Consider the following 23,377-nt stretch of genomic DNA (forward strand, 5'->3'; position numbering starts at 1 on the left):
TATATTTTGCACCTTTGATTTCCAAACACATACATTTTGGTTTTTGTTTGTATATGCAATGTTAGTTTGCTATGCATTTACCCTGTAACCTGGAGCCGTTTAACTACTAACAACAAATGATAATCTGCTTTTTAGGGCCTAATACGTTTAAACAAACTTTTTTGGTTTTATTTATTACTTTTTTATGTGCGACTGTTTTTTTTCTCTTGGTTTTGTTACCATTTTATCTTTGATTTTGCGAGCACATACATTTTGGATTGTTGTTTACGTATGAAATATTAGTTTCCTTATTTTTTTTACGCCATGATATCATTTTACCTCTACAAACAATTGATAATCTGTTTTTATAGCCTAATATTTGATCTATTATTTGAATAAATATATTTTTACTGAATAACCCAGCAAAACGCTCTAACCTTCCCATGCTAAGAACGGCTTTCTAGGTTCGGGGTGTTCATATTTATACATTCTCATTCCTTTATTTTTTCCTTCTTTCTTTTCCTTTGGATTAATTATAATAGACTTTACTGTTTGACTGTATTTCCTTTATAATCTGTCTTTTTATAGTTTGGTTTCTTTTATTAAGCGAACACATATATTTTAGGTTTTGCTCCTTCATAGTTTGTAAGTTTTCTCTTTTTTACGACGTAACCCTGCTTCGTTTAACATCTAAAAACAAATGAAAATCTTCTTCGGTTTTTAATACGTTTAAACAACCTTTAACGAAGTTTTTCATACGCTATAAACAGCAGTAGTATATACCTGCTCAATCCACCAAATTAAAGAACAACTTTTGGAATGATCACCCTCAACTTCTCCATGTTAAAAACGGCGTCCGAGGTTGGGGGGGGGGTCTTCCAATTTTTAATCGTTTTCTCGATCGCCTCTCTTTTTGCTCACTTCGTATAATCCGGCAGTTGTCGTCGTTCCCCGGGCGCTGCCAAGAATGGCGCACAAGTAACGGAGTTTAAACTGCAGAAATACCCATTAAGTAATTTATAAGAATAATTTTCTTTCTTTTTTAATTCTGATCGCCTACATTTTCTTTTTTTTTTTTTTTTAATATATTCATACTTTTCCACTTGGGGCATTCATTGTATACTATTTGTTATTATGCATTTACTGAAGCGCAACGATTTAATCATGTGATTATTATAAATAATTTACAAAGGGAGGAGATATTGTGTTGAAACTATTGCATACTTTCACTTAACAAATTATAACAGATGCTGTAAGAAAAATACTTATTTACAAGATGTAATATAATATGAAAAACAAATATCAACATAATAATCGCTCAAATATATAATGTTAACTACTAGTAACCTTAGATTTATCCTAATGTTTCATAGGTACTGGCAACTTATTTTGAATAATTCGGCATCTTAATATACATACATACGTAAAAACAAAATATACATTACGTATTTTAACACTCAATAATCCCACAAACCTATGGATTACATCAATGTCATCACATGATACAGTTTCTGATAAAATACATACACTGCCTATTTGAGGTCTTCAAAATTTACATATGAATAACGGACCCCTAACAATTTTCCTACGGTGAGTCCTAACAAAAGGTTTAAGAATAGTCGGCATTTTAACATACATTGTTAACACTTTCTTGCCCACACTAAAACTAACATAAAATGTATTCAAACACATATCGCCATTTCCTATCTTGGACGGAACACTCTCAACATGTAAACACAGCATTAGTTTGATAATGTAAATAAGGACAAAATACCGACAAGTCCACTACACCCCCTGCCCAAAATGTCTCCAAAAATAACAATTTTCTTTTACGGGTACAATATTGAATTTTCGATTATTGAGCGGTTAATAAGACTTTAATGAGTGATTGTTTTTTCGCATTTTTTACCCTGTTAAAGATTAAATTATTTGTTCTATATTTGTTTTCGTACTACTGTTAATTCCTGTGAAATATTGTATTATTTAAAATATGAACTAGAGCAACTTTTATAGAAAAATGCGTGCAGTATACCGAACTGCGTTAGGTTTGCCTTGTACTATTGGAAACATAATTACCCTTTTTCAAGGAAAAATGGCGATACTAGCAACATGAACTATCCAATACTTAATTGAACCATGTCTCGGCCGTATAACAAACCATCATTTTCGTACTGGTCTAAGAAATATTTCGACTACAAAGCGTACACGTATACAAGCTGTACAAGTAAAGTACTATGTATAAAGACACGTCCGATTATTCTTGTCATACTATGGATATCAAATGTAAAAGTATTGTGACAAGAGTTGCGCAATCCCCAACCACACCATTTCTGAGTCCGCACTGTTTTGATTCCAGTTATAAGTATGTATAATTTCATGACGACTGGAAACGATGCCAAGACAAGTAAAGAGCATATATGTATATTGGATCTAGCATTTAACAATATGTACTGCGTATAATTCATAGCGTAATGTATGAGTATGGCTAAGTCTAATGTACGTTTAAGCATATGTGGAAATAAGTATTGGTAACTATTTGGTAAAATATAAATATAAGGGCAGGTTAATGAGGGGTTTTAAAGTAGACACTTAAACTATTTTACGAATTTCTTGATTAAATTGTGAGTTCACACCATGGGTGAACGAGGAGAGTACATAACCGTAAAAAACTAATAAATTTATGAGAAGGGTGACACAGATTAAATTTACGAAAGCAGGTATGCGTTTCGATGCCAATTAAAAATTAGTACTATTTATACGTTTCACGTTACGGTACACAATGTTTCGGGCATTTTAATCACAGTGTTTTGAACGTGTTTTTATTATCATGAGACACATTGAGCAGTTAATCATGCCATCACATTATGTTAGGTTGGTGCAAAAATAATGTTTTTCGACGTTTAACTTCATGTCAAAAACAGTATTAGCTTTGCAAAATCCTTATATCTCTATGATTACGAAACTCAGATAAGCGTGCTTGGGTGTTTAAACCGTTTATTGGGTGTGGTTGCCTTCCGGTTTTCGCCCTGTTCTAAGTTCGATATTACAAGCTACTTCTACTATTCAAAGCATACACAGGGTCAAACGTATTTTTTTGTTTTAACTAATTTTAACGTGTTTTCGTCACAAATGGATAGAGTTAAAAAAAACTAAACTTTAAATATAAACAGACAATATAAAATTATAATCATATTTATAACATTATCTACTGCTTCAAGTTGAGATGGTGTGGACTCTTACATTTTTTTTCAGGCCTAATTTGCAAAATATTTCTCTTCAAGGAGGGGTGAAATAGCAATTTTTTTTGTTGTTTGCAGTAGTGCTCCAGAGACTTTCAAGATTATTCAAGATTATAGTACATTAAAATTAGGGGGGGTCTTCTTTTGCGCCTGACCTCCATAGAATGGAAATATGCCACAAAGTTTAACAAGGTTTTATAATATAGATCCACAGAATATTGTGATAAGTGTTTCAGTGTGAACAGGTATGGTATAATAAATTATGGGGTTTATCTATGTTATGTTTACTTTCATCATATTTTTCTTTGGTTTGATACTCCCGAATTCGAAGCTATCTCTTCATACCCCTTTCTTTTCATAACCTATCATACTTTCAAAAATCAGAGTCCACTTTCCGTAGGCTGTTTTTGAACCCAGTCAACGTCAGGTACTTTTGTTCGTATATATATATATATATATATATATATATATATATATATATATATATATATATATATATATGCGCGCGTGTGTGTGTGTGCGTGGTTGTTTATATATAGCTATAAGGAAAAGTTTTAGGACTATGGCAATTTTCAGTATTTCAAAAAGAATGGGACTTTTTAACTATTTATTTTTAATTCAAAATTCTGCATGAATAATTTAAAGAAGAAATATAAGCGAATTTGCTGTCCATATTAATTTATTTAGAAATAACAACAATAATAATAACGAAAGCTAATATTTGGAATGTCATCCCTTCTACTTAAACCCTGTTTAAATACGCTTTAGCATGCTTTTACACACATTTTTAATCGTCTCTTCTCTAATATTGTTTAATTCTTGAGTAATAAGTTCTGTCAGCTGCTCACAGTTCGATGGTGTTTGCTTATCCACCGCTGGTTTAATTATTGACTAATTATTATCCATGGGACTCAAATCAAGTAAATTAAGGACCATGGTTTAAGATATTGATAGATTTATCATTCCATAACTTTGTTATCATCCTTTACGTATGGCGAAGAGCACAATCTCTATAGAAAAAGCAGTTTGTGCTGAGAGAGTGCTCTTGAATTGTTGATCTTTAAGCACATTCAAGTTCAATTTGGCATTCATAACAGTATTTTTCGGCAGAATAGTTAGTGGTCAAATTCCCCGAGATGAAAAGCAACCCGACACGTGAACGGTGTCCGGATGCTTTACCGTAGCGATCACGCAAGGTTGATGGAAACGTCTCCCCTTCCAGTCCTTACAAGGGATTTTCCAGAAGCTCCAAACAAGCGAAATGGTGCCTACCCAAAAATATAACTTTGCCAAATCGTCAGCTGTCCAATCTTTATATATTCTACAAAATATTAGCCTGTCTGAAATAGGTTTCTTGATAGAATGCTTTTTTGCTCTACTTGCTTTGAGGCCACTGACGAATAGTCGTTTTCCTTACTGTGCGCGTTTAGGCACTCACGCTAGCCTAATTCCACGTTTCAGCAAGAGTGACACTGGGTGAAGTCCGATCCTTTAGTTGAGATCTTCTAAAGTGACTATCTTGGGAAGCATTAGACAGTCTTAGTCGTCCAGATGATGGTTTTGCAAATGTATCACCTGTTTCATTGAACTGTTTCATGATTCTGAATAGGGCATTCCTTGCTGAAATGTCATTGCCTACAATATATTTGCATTTACAACCATTTTGATGCACAGCAATTATAGTTTGGAGCTTTTGTTTTAACAAGACAATTCTACCTGGAAAAAGATGAAGAAAATGTTGATAAGCAAAATGTTTTAGAATAATGACAAAATGTTCCGAAAATATTCTAATATAAAATATCTAATCGTCTTCAAACTTTTGGCCAGGATATATATATATATATATATATATATATATATATATATATATATATATATATATATATATATATATATATGTATATATATATACAAATATATACATATATATATATATATATATATATTTATATATATATATATAAAGAGAGAAAGAAAGAGGGGTATGTGCATATTTATATATATATATATATATATATATACATACATATATAGATCTGTACATGCACACACATGCATACATACACACACGCATATACATGTTATGATCAAATGAAAATACTAACGACCACGTTAAAATCCGTGATTTATTGTGTTGAGAGATCTATGTTTTTTTATATAAGTGTATTACGTATTTATGCAGTTTTTTTTCGCAATAAATCCGGACTTTCACTAGCGTTTCAGGGCTGGTATGGGACAAAATCAAGCTTTCACACGAGAAAACTTTTAAGTTAACTTTTAAATTTAATGATTTTTTGCCAAAGTTCTGAAGCAATTAAAAAAAAATATTTATCGAAGCTAACAGAAAAAAAACTCCAACTGAAGGAGTCTGCTATACAATTCTCCCAAGAGAAGAAGCTGATTGGCAACGATGAAAAAATGTCATGTTTGCGAGCTTTCTTATTTGAAAAATGCTTGGTGATGCTGTAATCCGAAATGCAAGCCGTGAACTACGTTGCTGGAATGTGTAAATTTACCCCGGTACAATCTTTCGATTTCACAAATTATAAAATACATATATCTATTGGCATAAGAGATTTAAAAAACATTAGTCCTGAGTGCAACGAGTTGGAACATACAATGTCTGACTGGAGTCACCTTAGAAGATATTTATGTGCTGAGTATTTTCGGCAAACCCTTCCTCAGATCGGAGACACAAAGCCTAGAATCGAAGTTGCTACACCCCTTTTAAGCAGAAGGTAATATAATGTTGGGATGACCTTCCAATCGTTCATTGTCTTCGGCAGATACGAACCCGCAGAGAAAGAGGGGTTTCAAGCCACCGAACTAAACAACAATGCCGAAACCCTCCTACTAACACTAAAAATAATTAAAAAAATTCCCCCATAATAAATCCATAAAAAACTCTCATTGCTGTTTTTTTTTTCATTCACGTTACAAAAAACACATATATAAATGAAGCAATATTCATATATGTGTTCTTTTTAATTCTTTTTTTTTGTTTTCTTTTTCTTGTTAAAATACAAGTTTAACATTACCAGTGATATTTAAATTATTTTCCACTCAAGAAATTAGTAACATTGTGTGTGTGTGTTTTTTTTGGTCTCCAGTCGTTTCTGCATTTACATATTCCGATTCTTTCTGTTATCTGCCCGGAAACGCTCGTGAAAGTTCAGATTTCACCACGTAATAAAGCTGCACAAATACCAACTGTTATCCATATAAACATCTAGTTACACGTCGGGACACGTTTACTCTGACTGATGGATGCAAGTTTTTTTCTATTTTTTATCAACCTAAGGGTATCGAGTTTACAAGTCCTCTGGTTAAAACTCGTTAAGTTTACCTGTTTTTGTTTTGTTTGTGTGTGTGTATTTTTTTGTAAGATATAAAACTAATATCTCCACTTATATATAAAATCCACTTTGTCCATGTGTGTTCTTCTGTGTGCCTCAGTGTGCGTGTGTGTGAGCTCGTTTACTATGGACACTATAACGGCTGAGCTGAATTTTATGAAATTTCAAACAACAATACGTTTTCTGTCTCACGCGATCTTAGAGTGGTTTTGTAGAGAAATGCCTTCGATGAGATTGAAAATCGACAATGATAAAAATACGATTATACAAGGAAAAGCCCATTCTGATCAAAATAAGACCACATACGGTCTAGCATCACAACTGCATTTTAAAAGTTGTATTACATACAAGCAGAAAGGCGTATGTATGCAAATTCAGTAGTAAGTTCTTTTATACAGCAGAGGCCGAGCTAAGTGAATTTCTGTGTTTAACACTGATATATTTTCATTTTAAACTTTATTTAAAACTATAACAACATTACAATTTAAAACGAACAAGTTATTTTCTGAATATTAAAACAACATTTTCCAATGTATTGCTTTATAATTTTAAAGGCGTTTTCCGCTCTTAACATGTAAGGGAGGGGGTGTTTTGTTACACGCGTGGGCATTCGTATTTTGTTAGGAAAACATCGCCGCCAGTGAACATTTATCGCTTACAATGAATGATAAAGGGCTTAATATTCAGAAACGTACATGCTGGCTCCAATCTTATACTCGTTTTCAGCATACCTATAAGCATATGCACGTCATCAATTAAACGGGGAATTTTGAGTAAAAGTAAAAAAAACAAATTAGATATATATTATTACCGTTTTATCTGCTTAGTTACAAATTTCCTCGACTACCGAATCCCATCAGAGATTCAATAACTTCATTAGACATTTAAACATTTTCAAAGTATGTATGTATATATATATATATATACATATATATATATATATATATATATATATATATATATATATATATATATATATATATACTAGCAAAAGTACCCGTCGGTGACTGGGTTCAAAAACAGCCTACAGAAAATGGGCTCTGATTCATGAAAGTATGATAGGTTATGAAAAGGAATGGGTGTAAAGAGATTGCTTCGAATTCGGGGGTATCAAAACCAAAGCAAAATATGATGAGAGTTAAAATAAAATAGATAAACCCTATAATTTAGTATACCATTCCTGTTTACACTGAAACACTTATCACAATATTCTGGGGATCTATATTAAAAAACCTTGTACAACTTTGTGACATATTTCCATTCTATGGAGGTCAGGCGCGAACGAACGCCCCATAATATTATTATACCATATTTCTTCAAACTGAAACATTATTATCAAAGTATACTTACGCAAATAGATATGAAAATTCTTTATTAAGGTGTGTGCCTATTTTCATTTTATGGAGGCCAGTCGCGAACGCAGCCCCCACAATTTTATTATACCATCCCTACTTAAGTTAAAACATACTTGTCAAAGTATTATTATGTACATCTAAATCAAAACCCTTGCAAACATTTTTTTAAATTTTTTCTTTTTTTATTTCCATTTTTTTGGACCAGGGTCGTACGCAGACCCCATAATTTTGTATGAATCATCATTATTCCAGATCAAACATACCCATTCCTGTGTCTCGATACATCTTCTATCATTATATGTGATCAGTTTTCTATAATAGGCAATAATATAGGAACCTATTCGTGACCAGACGCACACACAGACGTTCAGCTTTATATATTATATATATATATATATATATATATATATATATATGTATATATAATATATATATATATATATATTGTTATTGTGTATGTGTATGTGTGTGGGCTTGTATGAATGAGTGTATTTCCTAGTGTACATTAGCTTTGGGTGTACTTAAAAATATGAGGTTCATTGACGGGCAAATACATTATAAAATTATGTCTTTATGTATTTTCTTTATTTGATGTGCATTACAAATAGAAAAATGATTATTAAACATGTTGTAATCGAAAATCATAATGGGTTCAACGAGTTTTGATAAAATCAAGATAAAAATAGACTGTGAAGCACTTGAAGAGTTTGTTTAAAAGAAGGCAAACTGAAAGCAGTTGTATATATCAAACGTCCACGATGTGATACTACATTAATCATCGAAATCCATACAAAACTAATACTGTGACAAACTAACCTACAAAGGAAATTATTCCTGGCAGCATAATTTTATGATTGCAAAGTATATTTTCCTTGTAAGTAAACATAATTCTTTTATTTTTTTTACTATTCTCCTTAATTGAAATTATATAATTGGACCAAAAAAAATCATTTACTTCAGATATTCAGATACATTTTCTAAATGTTAATACATAAGTGTAACGATACACATGAGAAGGAATAAGTTGAATGAAGTCTACGTCGAAAAGGAGGCCAAGAATTAATACACCATTCCACATTATCATCTACATATAATCGATCTAGAAGTGTAAGCCATGTTTAGTTTCAGAACTGTTTCCCATGGTTCGTTGTTCTACGCAAGTCCTGGGGGTGACTGGTTCGCAGTAGGCAGTTCTCGAGTTGGAATCCTCAGAGCAAAAGAGGTTTCCCCTATTGGCACGAAGAAACCATATGCGAAATTGCTACAGAAAGGTTTAATATTTAGGGAGCAATTCTGTTTTTTTATTGGTTGGTAGTAGAACGTAAATTAATTCGATTTGTCAGTTCTTAGCAGCATCGATTATAACTAGAATCTCCCGACTGCGCGGGATCATACCCCATTATAGTGCCCAAATATTTGAACAATATATAACTCGGGTAATTATACGTATATATTCATTTATTACGCATGTAATTCTTACACACCATTTTTTGCTAATTAAATGCCCACATGTTTCATGTTAATCCTAGGGAATTTTTAGTACCGATTACTTCTTTAGTGTTAACACATTTGCAAACAATTGGCATTATATCTAACGAATCAAGCTTGTTTTATGCTGAAGTAACCCAATTGAACTCGAACTCATTTTTCTTGTTGTAACATTTATTTTTTCCTTCTCCCGCCACGCGCGACTTCTCCTTACACATGTGATGTCTTTCATGTAGCCGCCTTCTCTAACATGCTATCTCGCTTTCATAGTCTCATTTATTACAGTGACGACATAGCACATTGTTTATGCATTTGCATACGCTCTGTTATATAGTAAATATGATAAACCTGATACATGTTCATAGTTAAATATTATTTAGGTCCCGGTTATTTCATATTACACTTAGAAGTTCAATTGTATTTAACAAAAGTTCTATTTTTGTACACATTGAATACATATTGTTATGGCAATCATTTAACTTGCCTTCTTGATTTTATTTTCTTATGACATATTCTATGTATGTTTCCCTTGGAAACTTTAATGCTCTAATATGCAGACACTTTTACAATAGCCAAGTTAGATAGCCGCTTGTGTATTAAGTGAGAAATCTCTCACAAAAACACATGCACTCCTAATGGAACAAAACAATTGCCACATGAACAAATATTTTTCATCGCGTGACAGATAAATGGACAGATATCATACGTGACCGATAAAAGGGCAGAAATAATACGTTAATCTAGACAAGAATGTTTTTCATAAGTATGCGTACACTTCAGAAACGTCTCATCAAAGTTTCCAAACTTTTTCGTCTCGAAAGTCGTTGCAGTATGTTTGATACTTAATTGTCAACCAATTTCAAATCAGTGGCGCTTGACAAGAGTCACAAAACTTTCCATCTTATGGCATGCTATCTAACATCTGAACCCATGACAGTAAAAACCTCTTTGCGACCTGCCTCTTCTGAACCGTTTGCATTTAAATACTTAATACTATATTCCCACGTTGCGAGACAAGTTTGACATCGGCTTGGATTCAATCAATCTTCTATAATTTTTTCTCAGCATTCGCATCCGCCAAGTATAATAAGAATTACCCGTTCTTGAGTAAGTAAATGTGTTTTATTAGACAGTTAAATTCGAGACACAGTTCTATGTATATTACATCAAGTTTATTTTCTCATACACGTCCCGCTGTCAAAGTATGACTTCAACCTGCAAGAGGCTTATGATAAATCCCATGTCAAGAATGAACAAATACAAGTTCCGGAATATTAATAATGCGCCACTCGTAGGTCGTTTATTCCAGCCACATCAATGGACGTAGATCTCTTATAGATATATTTTACTAGTCAGTATATTCGTGTGCATAGAATCAATCAAACATGTTTTCTCTCCACTAACTCTAATATAATAATTATGTTCTAAATTGAAATTATAATGTAACATTTGGGCATTTCTCTTTTTATTTGAATATCGTTTTATTATAATAATATGGGCGTTACAGAAGTAATGTCTCCAATTCTTATTTCGACCAAATATGTAAAAAGATATGTCAAGTTACGAAAACGTATCTCAAGCATTGCTCACCTGAAAGTTTCATATTTCTTTTGCAGCTATTGACGGTATGAAACTATAAGGAATCAACACCTGTAATGCGCGTTTTTAAGAAGCAAAGTTTCCTTTTATCTTTATTATTTTACATAGGCATCACCACTTTTCAATGTCCAAGATTCAATCGAGAATAAGGGTTTAAGACTGTACAGTAGTCAATTAGACTATATAGTAATCGTTAGTAATGGAAATTTGGTAAATTTGTTAACTTAAATGAAACGGCTCATACTGAACTTGTTTACATTGGACTTGAGAACAATCATGCTGTAGTCAGATAGTAAGCAGGCAAACGGAAGACAGTTCAACAGGCGTCTAGTTCTAAGAAAGAGGCTTTGTTCATGGAATCTACGTTTAGGTTTAAGCACAGATAAAGAGTGGGAGAAATTAGTGATATTTTGTCAGCTAGAATGTTTGTCGTGAAGGTTGTGAGTGAGGACCAGAGATTGGAGCTGAGACGGACACTTGCCATGAAAATAACGATAAACCAGAGACAAACTCGCAACATCTCTTCTGTGAGAAAGAGATTGCCGGGAATAGAGAAGGGTATCCTCTACTAGGCTACGAAGTCTATTTTGAACTCTATCAAGGCAGGACAAGACCTTTCTAGAAGTTCCTGCCAGATGTGGCAACAGTACTCCATCCTTGGATTAGTCATTTAAATCATCATATCACTCCTGGCAAAAGTTCATATAAATACATGGGCAGAAAAGCCGCTACTACTTCGAAGCTTTTAACATTAAAAAATAAGAAGGCGTTACTTTTGGAACAAGCATTGTCAAATTAACAATAGTTATATTTTTTAAATTTTTATGTCATATTCTATAGTAGCATAAGTCTCTCCCTCGCTCACACACTTTTCCTCTCTTCTATATATAAATTCACATATGCATGTGTATATATAGAAGATATGTATATATAAATACGTATATATATATATATATATATATATATATATATATATATATATATATATATATAACTACTTCATTTACTCAAATAAATTGATATATGAAAGTATAAATTTAGGCGTAAACTTTAAGTATTTACAATACCTAGGTAGAGCTAGTTAGTAAGTTATAAAATTTATGTTAGTTTATATATATATATATATATATATATATATATATATATATATATATATATATATATATGTTTGTGATAGTTTATGTACATGCATGTATATTTATTTATTTTATTTGTTTATTTTCTATTGTTATTGTTAGTTTTGACATTATTTTTTTTATCTCTATCCTTGGGTAAATATTATCCTATGAACACAGTTGTTCGCTATTTCTCTCCTACAGTTTAATATATGTTGAGGTTCTTTAAAGTATAGGATAGCAAATTTTTCGTGAAGGCATAGTCTACCTGGATCGTCTAGGTCTCTACATGTGTTTGCTTGTCTTACTATTTTCCATTGAAATACATATAAACTAACATAAAAACTACACCTAGATTTAAAACAGGTCAATACACTAGATATCGTCGCTAAATAAGAAATCACAAAAGAACGGGTCAACCGGAGGTCAAATGCCCCTTTGTCCTGTAAGTGCCCGCTAATTGGCTGATTAAGAAGGATACGGTGGATACTAGAAAGCTGATTGGCTAACAAAAAGCTCAATACAAGATGCGTATATAAAAACTCGAGACAACCACAAAAATCTCGCATAAGCCTAAAGCATCCTAGAGTGGATGAAACGCGGAATATTCTGTGTAGCTTAACTGCCATATATATTTTATAACTTATATATATGTATATATATATATATATATATATATATATATATATATATATATATATATATATATATATATGGGGGTGAATCTGTGTACAGCAATATCTATTATTGCCATCTTCCATGACATACATTTTTGAGGGTAAAATAACTGTATGTACATTTAGTATATATGTAAAGGGAGTGAGCGGGCAATTGTGTTCAAGATATAATAAACGCGCATGGACCGGAAGCTCAGATTTAATTAACACACGCTTTTAGCAGAATTCTTAGTCGTATTAGAAAGAACACTTTATTACGTAAACACAATCTGAATTAAGAATCAAGCCTATTACACTTAATAAAAAATAGAGATAGGAGTTGAAAGTGTAGGACAACCCCCTCTATATTTACAACTTTTTATCTGTCTTTCTGTTTCTCTCTTTACAGATACATGTATTTATTTTTGTCTGTATGTATATAGTATTTTATTTATATAGACAAATATTACATAGTCGCTACACTGAGCGAGACCACAGAATCCCCCCATTATGTGCCAATAATGCTATCTGGCTCTCAAATGGAAGAAGTTTAGTACATTTTCTATGCTTATAAAATAAAATGTTTCAATGCTCAATATGAACGCCAGGGTTTGTAAGTGAAGTGACATTGTAGAGTCAAATAAACGGAAGGTGATAGGGGGACAATAACGTAAGGAGTTTAGAGGACAAAGAGAATGAATAAAATGGGAACAAAAGAAAAAAGAAAAAGAAAAAAAAGAAAAAATCATATACACGCAACAACGAAAAAGTGTCAGCATGATTACACTGCCACAAGAAATGACAGTAGGGTGCAAAATGGTAAATCATTTTTGATTAATGGTTGGAAGTTAACGTGTCAAAAACATGAGTTTTGTCTACCATAGAGAGAAACATATAGAGAGGAAAGAAAGAAAGAATAAAAAAGGGTCGGTCATTATATTCTTTCTCTTTATTTCGTTAAGAAAGCATGATGCCGGCCATTTTATTTCTCCTCTCTTTCCTGTTAAATGTTTACGTTCTCTTCTTCTCTATGGCTTTCTGTTGTTTTAAGTCTTAAATGTCATTAAACCTACACCCCCTCCCGCTTATATTTTGCAATTTAACATTTTATTTTCATGAATAAAAATGTATTTTACTTCTTTCATTTGAGGAGCAGATGCCTTTATTGTCACTTTATTACGTAACTGTATGAGGATTTTTGTTCTTGCCAAGTAATAGCCTGAAATATTAGAATGTTCAGTGTAGCGACCGTGTTATATAAATAAAACATATTATCTTTTGCTCTTTTTTATTGATCATGTTCAATAATCATGTTTTAACTCATGAATTTCCCCTCTTAAATACGTTTAACTTGGTATATGTATACACACATACATACATACACACACATATATATATAACTACTTTATTTACTCAGATAAAATTAATATACGAAAGTATAGATGTATGCGTAAACTTTAAGTATTTACTTCAAAAGTGCTCAATACGTAGGTAGATCTAGTTAGTACTTTATAAAATATATATGGCGATTAAGCTACACTGAATATTCGACGTTTCAATCAGTCTAGGATTCGTCAGGCTTGTGCGCGAATTCTGTGGTTGTGTACTGTTTTTATATGATCCTCTGCTGTTGAAGGTTTTCGTTAGCAAATCAGCTTTCTAGTATTCACCGCACCCCTTCCTATCAGCCAATGGGCATGCATTTTATCGAACAAACGATCTGTTTTAAAACTAGTTTAGTGGTTTAAGGCAGACATTTTTTCTTGTTTTTTATGCATATATAAATATACATATGTGTGCATGCATATATGCACATATATATACATATATATATACATGCATATATGTGTGATCGTTTATGTATATTCATGTTTATTTTATTTTTTTGTTTATTTTCTATTGCTTTTGTTAGTTTTACAACTTTTATGTATCGATATCCTAGAATAAATTTTATTTTGTGAACACAGTTATTTGCTTTTTCTCTACTACAGTTTAATAGATTTTGGGGTTCTTTAAAGTATAGGATAGAGGTTTAAAGAACCCCAACATCTATTAAACTGTAAAAGAGAAATAGCAAATAACTGTGTTCACAAAATAAAATTTACACTAGGATAGCGATACAAAATAGTTTTAAAACTAACAAAACAATAGAAAATAAACAAAGAAATATATTAAATAAACATTAATATACGTAAACGATCACACATATATGTCTGTATATATATACATATATATATACGTATATATGTTTACATATATGTATGCACACATATGTATATATATATAAAGAAAGACATGTCTGCCTAAAACCACTAAACTAGTTTTAAAACAGATCCTTTGTTCGATAAAATGCATGCCCATTGGCTGATAGGAAGAGGCGCGGTAAATACTAGAACGCTGATTGGCTAACTAAAACCCTCAGCAGCAGAGGACCATATAAAAACAATAAACACCCACAGAATTCACACATAAGCCTGACGAATCCTAGAGTGGATGAAACGCCGAATATTCAGTGTAGCTTAATCGCCATTTATATTTTATAAATTACTATATATATATATATATATATATATATATATATATATATGTATATATTAATTCCTGATTACTTCTTAAGCGTTATCACATTCTCAAACAATTGGTGTTATATCTCACGAACTAAGCTTATTTTCCACAAAAGTTATCTCATATAAAATTTAAAACATTACACCGTCTGAACAGCCATTAACGTCCAAATAAAATAATGAACACAGAGTTGAAACTGTTAAAATGTTTACTTATTAAGCACACCATTTTGCTAGAAAATGCTTACTTATAAGTCATTAGAAATAGTAATTTTATAATAGCGCCATTCTAAATACTCTAATATTTTGTAATCTCATCGCAAACTGAACTATCTTCTTTCCACGAATTAATATATATAAAATAAAAATATAAAAATATTTTACATGAAAATATTCGGATAACGAGAATAATGAATTTACAAAGCTAATAAACATAGTATTTAATTTGATCTTAACAGACCTGCAACGATGAAGACCTACACGCTTTTCCAATCTGATATATGCACGGGCAATAGAATATAATCATTTTTAACAAAGAGGTGACGTAATAAACAACATTTTGATTACACATGTCAAAAAGCTTAGAAATGGGAGAGTGAATGTAAAGAAATTATTTAATGGGTGTATGGGTCCGCATAACATGAAAGCCTCCGCTTTAAAAAATGCATTTTATTAACGTATTACTCATGCTCAATTAGAAATATGTTCCGTTGATACTTGTAACAATAGCATGCACTATATATACGAGGGCAGTTTAAAAACTAAGGTTTACTATGTTTTAAGACAAAAAACGTTGAAGAGATACGAAGGCAGGAGTGGTACCATTAAAAAGAACACTTTTGTGACGCCGACGTATATTATGTATATCAGTGTCACGCAAAAGTATTGGATACATTACATTTTTTCATAACTTTAATTAGGGTTCAATATGTTACCTAAAATTTGCTCAGTATATTCCTATTACTATTCTAAATTACAAAATGAATGTTTAGAATGTGCAGCAATATTCATTTTGTCTATATTGTCACTACAATTTGCAATGCAATTTTGGCTGTTAATCATTGACCACTCTCTGATTCTGACGTACTTTAATGACAGTATTTATAGACTAAGAATGTCGCACCTTTAAGCTGCAACAATGCGATGCAACTTTCATGTCAGGAATGCATGTGTTTAGCTTTCATATAAATGCAATATCTAATTTATCACTATATATTAGGGCAAAATAAATAAGGGGCATTATTATGTGACACCTCTCGTATATTATGTATATCAGTGTCACGCAAAAGTATTTGATACATTACATTTTTTTCATAACTTTAATTAGGGTTCAAGATGTTACCTAAAATTTGCTCAGTATATTCCTATTACAATTCTAAATTATATTTGGAGTAGTAATTACAAAATCAAAGTTTGGAAAGTTTATATTTAAGGAAAAATATTAATTAACAAACGCAAAAGTATGTGATATACTTTAAAAAAATATTTTTCCGAAATAAATTTAAACGACTTTTGCTTAGCGTGTTGCAATAATGCAAACGAGTTATCAATGACCAATCAGAGAGCTTTATATTAAAATTATTTCATAAAATTCTTTCAGTTTGGGATCACTTCTTCAAAATCAATCAGTTCATTTACAAAATATCTAAAACTAAAAAGTTGTCAAAAGGCAATCCCTAAAAAATCATTGATAAGCACAAAGAAGGAAAAGGGTATCGAATAATATCTAGGGAACTTAATCTACCACTTAGTACAGTTGGACACGTTATTATAAAGTTTAAAAATCCTGGTGAAGATGTTGCAAATCTTCCAAGATGTGGTCGTCCAAGGAAATTAAACGTAAAAAATCAACGTGGTAAGCAGAAAGGTACGAAACTTTTCTTACTCCTGGCGAAATTCAAACCCCCATAAGAAGTTGGCATTAGTGTGAGCAAGGATACAATCAGTAGAGTTCTAAGTCGTGCAGTTTTTGTATCAAAGTCCCCAGAAAAAGTTCCATTATTGAAGCTTAAACATGTCAAATCACGTTTGAATTATGTTAAAACATATGGGGGACAACCCCAAGAATTTTGTAACAAAGTAATCTGATCAGACGAAACGAAAATCGAAATCTTTGGAAGAAACAGAGCACCACATGTATGGCGTAAAAATGGCACCACCTATGACAAAAAGAATACCATTTCTACGGTAAATTTTGGCGGTGGTTCGATTATAGTATGGTGGTGGTTTTCATCCAAAGGTACTGATGAACTAGAAATCATCAATGGTAGAATGAATGGACGTATATACAGGAAGACTTTAGAGAAAAACCTCCAGAAATCTGCTGATTTGTTGGGACATGAAAGCAATTTCGTGTTTTAGCAGGACAATGATCCCAAGTATACTACCCAACTAACTAAGAATGGCTTAGAAATAACGGAATTGACGTTTTTATTTGTCCTAACCACTCTCCACACCTCAACCCAATTGAAAATGTGTATAAATATGGAAGATCAATGTTCACAAGAGGAATCCACAAAATATTCAATAACTAGAACAGTTCTGCAAAGAAAAATGCCGCAAAATACCTGCACATCTTTCTAAAAAAAAACATGTGTGCAACTATAGAAAGCGATTGGAGCTTATGAACGCAATAAATGTTATGCAACCAAATATTAACTCAATGTATCTAATACTTTTGCGTTGGTTAATTTATGTGTTTCCTTTAATATAAGCTTGCTAAATATTAATTTTGTAATCACTACCCCAAATATGAGTTAGAATAGTTATGAGAATATACTGACTAAATTTTAGGTAAAATCTTGACCCCTAAGTAAAGTTATGAATAAAAATGTAATGTATCCAATATATATATATATATATATATATATATATATATATATATATATATATATATATATATATATATATATATAATAGATAAAACCTACCCAACCACGACAACAACTATCGATATTGGAGTTATGTTTTTAACTGTTTGTGCCATGTAATGATCGTGTTTGAATATTGTTTATTCCATAGAATTGTTTGCTACATTTAAGTATACGGTGAAAACATGTTTTTACTGTCTGCTGAAAATTGCTGAGGAAAGAGATCGAAAACAAATAATTCTATGACAAATAATAGAATATGCTCTTATAAAGACTTTAACTTGAACATTGGTGGTATAAGAATCGGGAAAATTTGAGCGCCAGTTACGATTCCAAAACATATTTTTTTTATTTTATTCAGAGAAATTATAAAGACACAAACAGATTTTTTTTTCGAAGAATAGTTGCTTATAAACCAGGATTTCTGAGTATAATTACATGATTTTATTTCTAAATTATGGCAAACAAAATAAATATTCAAGAGTTCACTAATCTTTTTTTCCTTAGGAAACCTTTTGAAATGCTCACACTAATTTTAGCACTAGGTGATACAAGTCAATCTGTTACCCCTTAGAGTTCACACTTAAATTAAAAAGGGAAAACCGCCCCTGTCAAGTTTCATTTTTTCATTTTTATGGCGCCGATCTGGTCTCGTGTTATCTAGATTGGTTGTCTTTGAAATACTCTTATGTTTTTTTCATTTATTTATTTATTATTTATTTTGCCACCTGTGAAAATCACATAAAAATCTCATGAGTTCATCAAAACTTTGGATAAAATAAGAACAAGTATGAACGTTAGAGATTTATGAAATTAAAATAAAGAAACTATATGCACATTTTAAATTATCCCTACATTTTTAGACGATTATATGTGAACACACTGTAAGAGAAAACAAATAATTATTGTAGAATTTAGAGTAGGTTGAGTTGCACATATAAATGTAACCCCTTTTCAGGGCCATTCTAACTTTTAGGACAGTTAACCATTTTTTTAGCACAGACATTAAATCTGGTCGACTATGTCATAGCACAACTCTTAATCGTTTTATGTGTCGCATTATCGCCCAAACTTAGGGTCAGTACTAAAAAAGCCAATTTTGGAGGACTATTCCTCATTACATATGTGATACGATATTTTCATCAGGAACATAAACACCACAACGTTTTTAAACAGACAAAAGTGATGACAGTGTCTGGTCCGAAAAACGATCATTTTCCTTTAACTTTATATGCAACCCCGACTTTTTATTGTTTTTCTCCTTTATTTTATCTAAACCGTCTAAAAACAAGCCGTTTATACGAAATTGACTGAAAAATAACGAAGCACATTTGTTTTCTGGTGGATTCACATAGGTTGCAGAACTTTAATGATAACTTTATTTCTTTCACAAAAAATGTTATTACAATAGAAAAGATTCTTTCACAACAAAATGAGATTACAATGGAATGTTCGAGCATGAAAATTAATGTGTTGAGATTAACATGGAAAATTAAAGGACTAGTTGTAAAAAAACTGGAAGAGAAAAGATAATCTAGTAAAAAATATAATAAATTTATAACTTAAAACATTGCAGCATTAAGCATATGTTTAATTCAATTCATACCATTATATAATCAATTCTTAATGCTGCCTCTCATGAAAGTCGGAGATCCCTTTAATAGCCAAACAAACAAACATTCACCAACCAAATCCAGATGGCCTTTGATTGTAAAGACTCTAAATACATGTAAACTTACTTAAAGGGCCTTTGCCCGTCGAACACTATCAACATCTACCCTACTATCGAGTGATTGAAGTACTCTTAAAAAGGATCCTAACAAGATCCTCCTTCGTTGGAATAAGCATTATTCTTATCTCTTTGACAACCCCTTGAATGTTGACGAAGACGGCATGAATAAATATTTATCACAGCAGAAGTATGTCCAGTAAACGAAATTAGACATGCAATCAAGGAAGTAAATACTACGAAGTCCCCAGATCTTACTGGTATTCGCGTGGAAGTTCCTTTACATGGGGGTGATTAGCTTATTCATGAAATACTTCAGCTTATTACTGATGTCTGAAACGGTGTCCCCGTCCATCAGGACTGGGTTCATGCAATTCTTATATCATAAGACTGAGTGTGTAAATTTTCGTGGGATGAGTTTATTGCAAGTAGTTGGCAAAGGATTTTCTAAAGTACTACTCAATAGATTGTCAAAGTATATATGTCCATCTGCCATTCCGAAAAATCAAAGTAGTTGCAGTTGCAGGAGAAACGTATTGAACACTTGGTTCCACTTGATTAGGTTTTTTATTGATTTGATCAGGGAATTTTATACGGTATACATGTCGATAATTCTGGGAAAGTTGGGATGGCCACCTCAATATCTACGGTTACTCAAAGAGCTCCACACTAATATAAAGGCCCCTCAAAACTTCAGTGGATGTCTCTCAGCATCCATTTTGTTTCTGTATATTTTGCAACTATGGTTCCCTATGACTTAAAGGGTTGTTGTTTGGTTGTTTATTTGCGTTTCAGAACCACATATAAATTTTTAGATCTTCGTCGTTTTGATGCGTCTACAAGGGTTTTTCAGCATCTGGTTCTTGAACTGCTCTGTGCTGATGACACTTAGCGTGTGTTCCATAGGAAGAGAAATATGCAGAGTATTATGGATCACTTTTAAGTCTCATGTGCGTCTTTTGGGTTTACTATCAGCCTAAATAATCAAAAATTCTGTTCAAACCCCCAGCCGGTAGTTTGTAAGTAGAACCAAATATTTTTGTCAACAACCAGAGACTTTCCGTGCGTGATACGTTGGTGTATAGGAGACATCGTGCCACTTAGGCTTTTGGTAGCTTAGAAGCAAGTATAGTCTGACAGCAGTACAACCCTTCGTACAACGATCAGTGTCTATCACTCTTGTCTTTTACCCTCTCTGCTTTACGCTTCTGAGGCCTCGATAATTTATGGTAGACACAACATAGATCTGCTCTTGTATCTAAGGAACTTTAATGGAGAGAGACACATCAGGTGGGACGTTTTTACACCGGATACGGATGTCCCCATGCGAGATGAGGTACCATGTAGCGAGGGGTTGATTTTATGCAACCAGATGAGGTGGGCTGGACATTTGACAAAGATGAATGACGAGAGATTGCCGAAGAGCCTGTTTTATGGTGAAATTATACAATGAAAGCGTCCTCAACATAAACCAAGGAAACGCTTTATAAACAACATCAAGGATAATCTGAAAGCTCTTGGTATTGGCGTTTTATGTTAGGGATTGCTTCCATTGATCTCATAAAATAGCGCTCCATGGTTTATCATTAAGATATGAGCATGAAAACATGAGGTGTGCGATCCGGAAGAAAAATCTGTCAGATATATCAGATCTTCGAAGGCTTTTGTTCTGAATTACGCTTGTAATTTATGCGGTAAAATAAATTTATCCTGGGCTGGTCTAGGAAGCCACAAGCGATCACGTGGAGATCAGTCTTTCTTTGACAGGGGAAAACTCTGCGGAGCACAGATGTTCTACATGCTCTATGATCTGCAAATAAAGTGGGGGTCTAAAGCGTCATACAAGGGCCCCCAATAAGGCAGTACCGACTGGCATCAATGTCAGCTAAAGTGTGAACTCTGCAGTAGACTGTGTAATAGCAGTATTGTCCTGAATAGTTATCTTCGTTCCCCCAAAAGATAGATAATACATCATGATCACATCTCACATGTATATGTATGTGTGCAAATGTATACATATATAGGTATGTATATATACATATACATATATATATATATATATATATATATATATATATATATATATATATATATATATATATATATAAAAGATACAGGTTCTACCATCTCATGTATCTTTATAGCAAAAAAGGCTGGCATTAGCCTAAAACGGCAAAACATTCAATGTAGTTGAAAAATATGATTATAAACGTAAATGCCAATAAGGGAACTGGAATTTCCAGGGCCTGGCCTAGCAGGTGTTTCAGGGCTCCACAGCCTGGACCCGGTCGTCATCATGCTACTGCGAGGAAATATATGGCAATAAATATCTATTGTTAGAATGTGCAGACGCTGCTTGGCTTGCCGTCAACAATAACAGGTCCAGAGCGTAGATCTGCCCTTGTATCTAAGGAACTTCAATGTAATGACATGAACATAGTTGCTCTGTCTGAGACCAGGCTGGCTGATGAGGGCCAGTTTTCTGAGTTAGCTGGATGGATGTAAGAGGGAATCAGGCGTGGGTTTTGCTATAAAGGCATTATTTTTTTCTAGCCTGGAAGAACATCCCTGTAGTGTGAGTGATCGGATCATGACTATGAGGTTTCCTCTGGTAAATGGTAATTATACAGCTTTTTTGAGTGTCTATGCACCCACTATAGATTCAACAGTTGCTGGAATCCATATTAAATAGAGAAATAGTTAAACATCTCAGCAGAAATCACCTTCTTAGTGACACACAATATGGTTTCCGCTCTGCAAGATCTACCGCAGATATGCTGACGGTTATATCCCACAGGATTAGTGAATCTCTTGACAAAAGGCTTCCTCTCCAGGGCAATTGCTCTTGACATATCAAAGGCCTTCGACAAGGTATGGCATAAGGGTTTACTTCACAAGATTTCAAGCTACGGTATAACTGGAAATGTTTTCTCGGTCAGTAAATCATTTCTCTCCGATAGGCTCATAAGGGTAGTGGTAGATGGACAAAAATCGAAGGCCTGCAATATAAATGCTGGAGTCCCTCAGGGGTCAATCCTGTGCCCAACTCTCTTCCTGATATGCATCAATGACCTCCCTAAACACATACTTAAATCATTCGTTGACATCTATGCTGATGACACTACCATCTACGGCAACACATTAGAGGCTGTAAATGATAAAGTTCTCTCTGTTTCTCTCTCCTCTGATCTCGAGCGCGTGGTTCAGTGGGGGAAGATGTGGCTTGTTCCATTTAATGCATCCAAAACCAAACTCCTATCTTTACATCATCAACGGTCTGATCCCCATCTGACATCAATTGTGATGGATGGCTCTCGTCTGGGTGAGGCCTCGTGTTTTGACAAGCTTCTGGCTTTGACCTTTACTCCTGATCTGAAATGGAACACGTACATCAAGTCTGTTGCCAAGGTCGCTGGAATGATGGTGG

This window comes from Euprymna scolopes, chromosome 11, assembly GCF_053919585.1.
Source record: "Euprymna scolopes isolate OS-2025 chromosome 11, ASM5391958v1, whole genome shotgun sequence".
Classification (NCBI taxonomy): Eukaryota; Metazoa; Mollusca; class Cephalopoda; order Sepiida; family Sepiolidae; genus Euprymna; species Euprymna scolopes.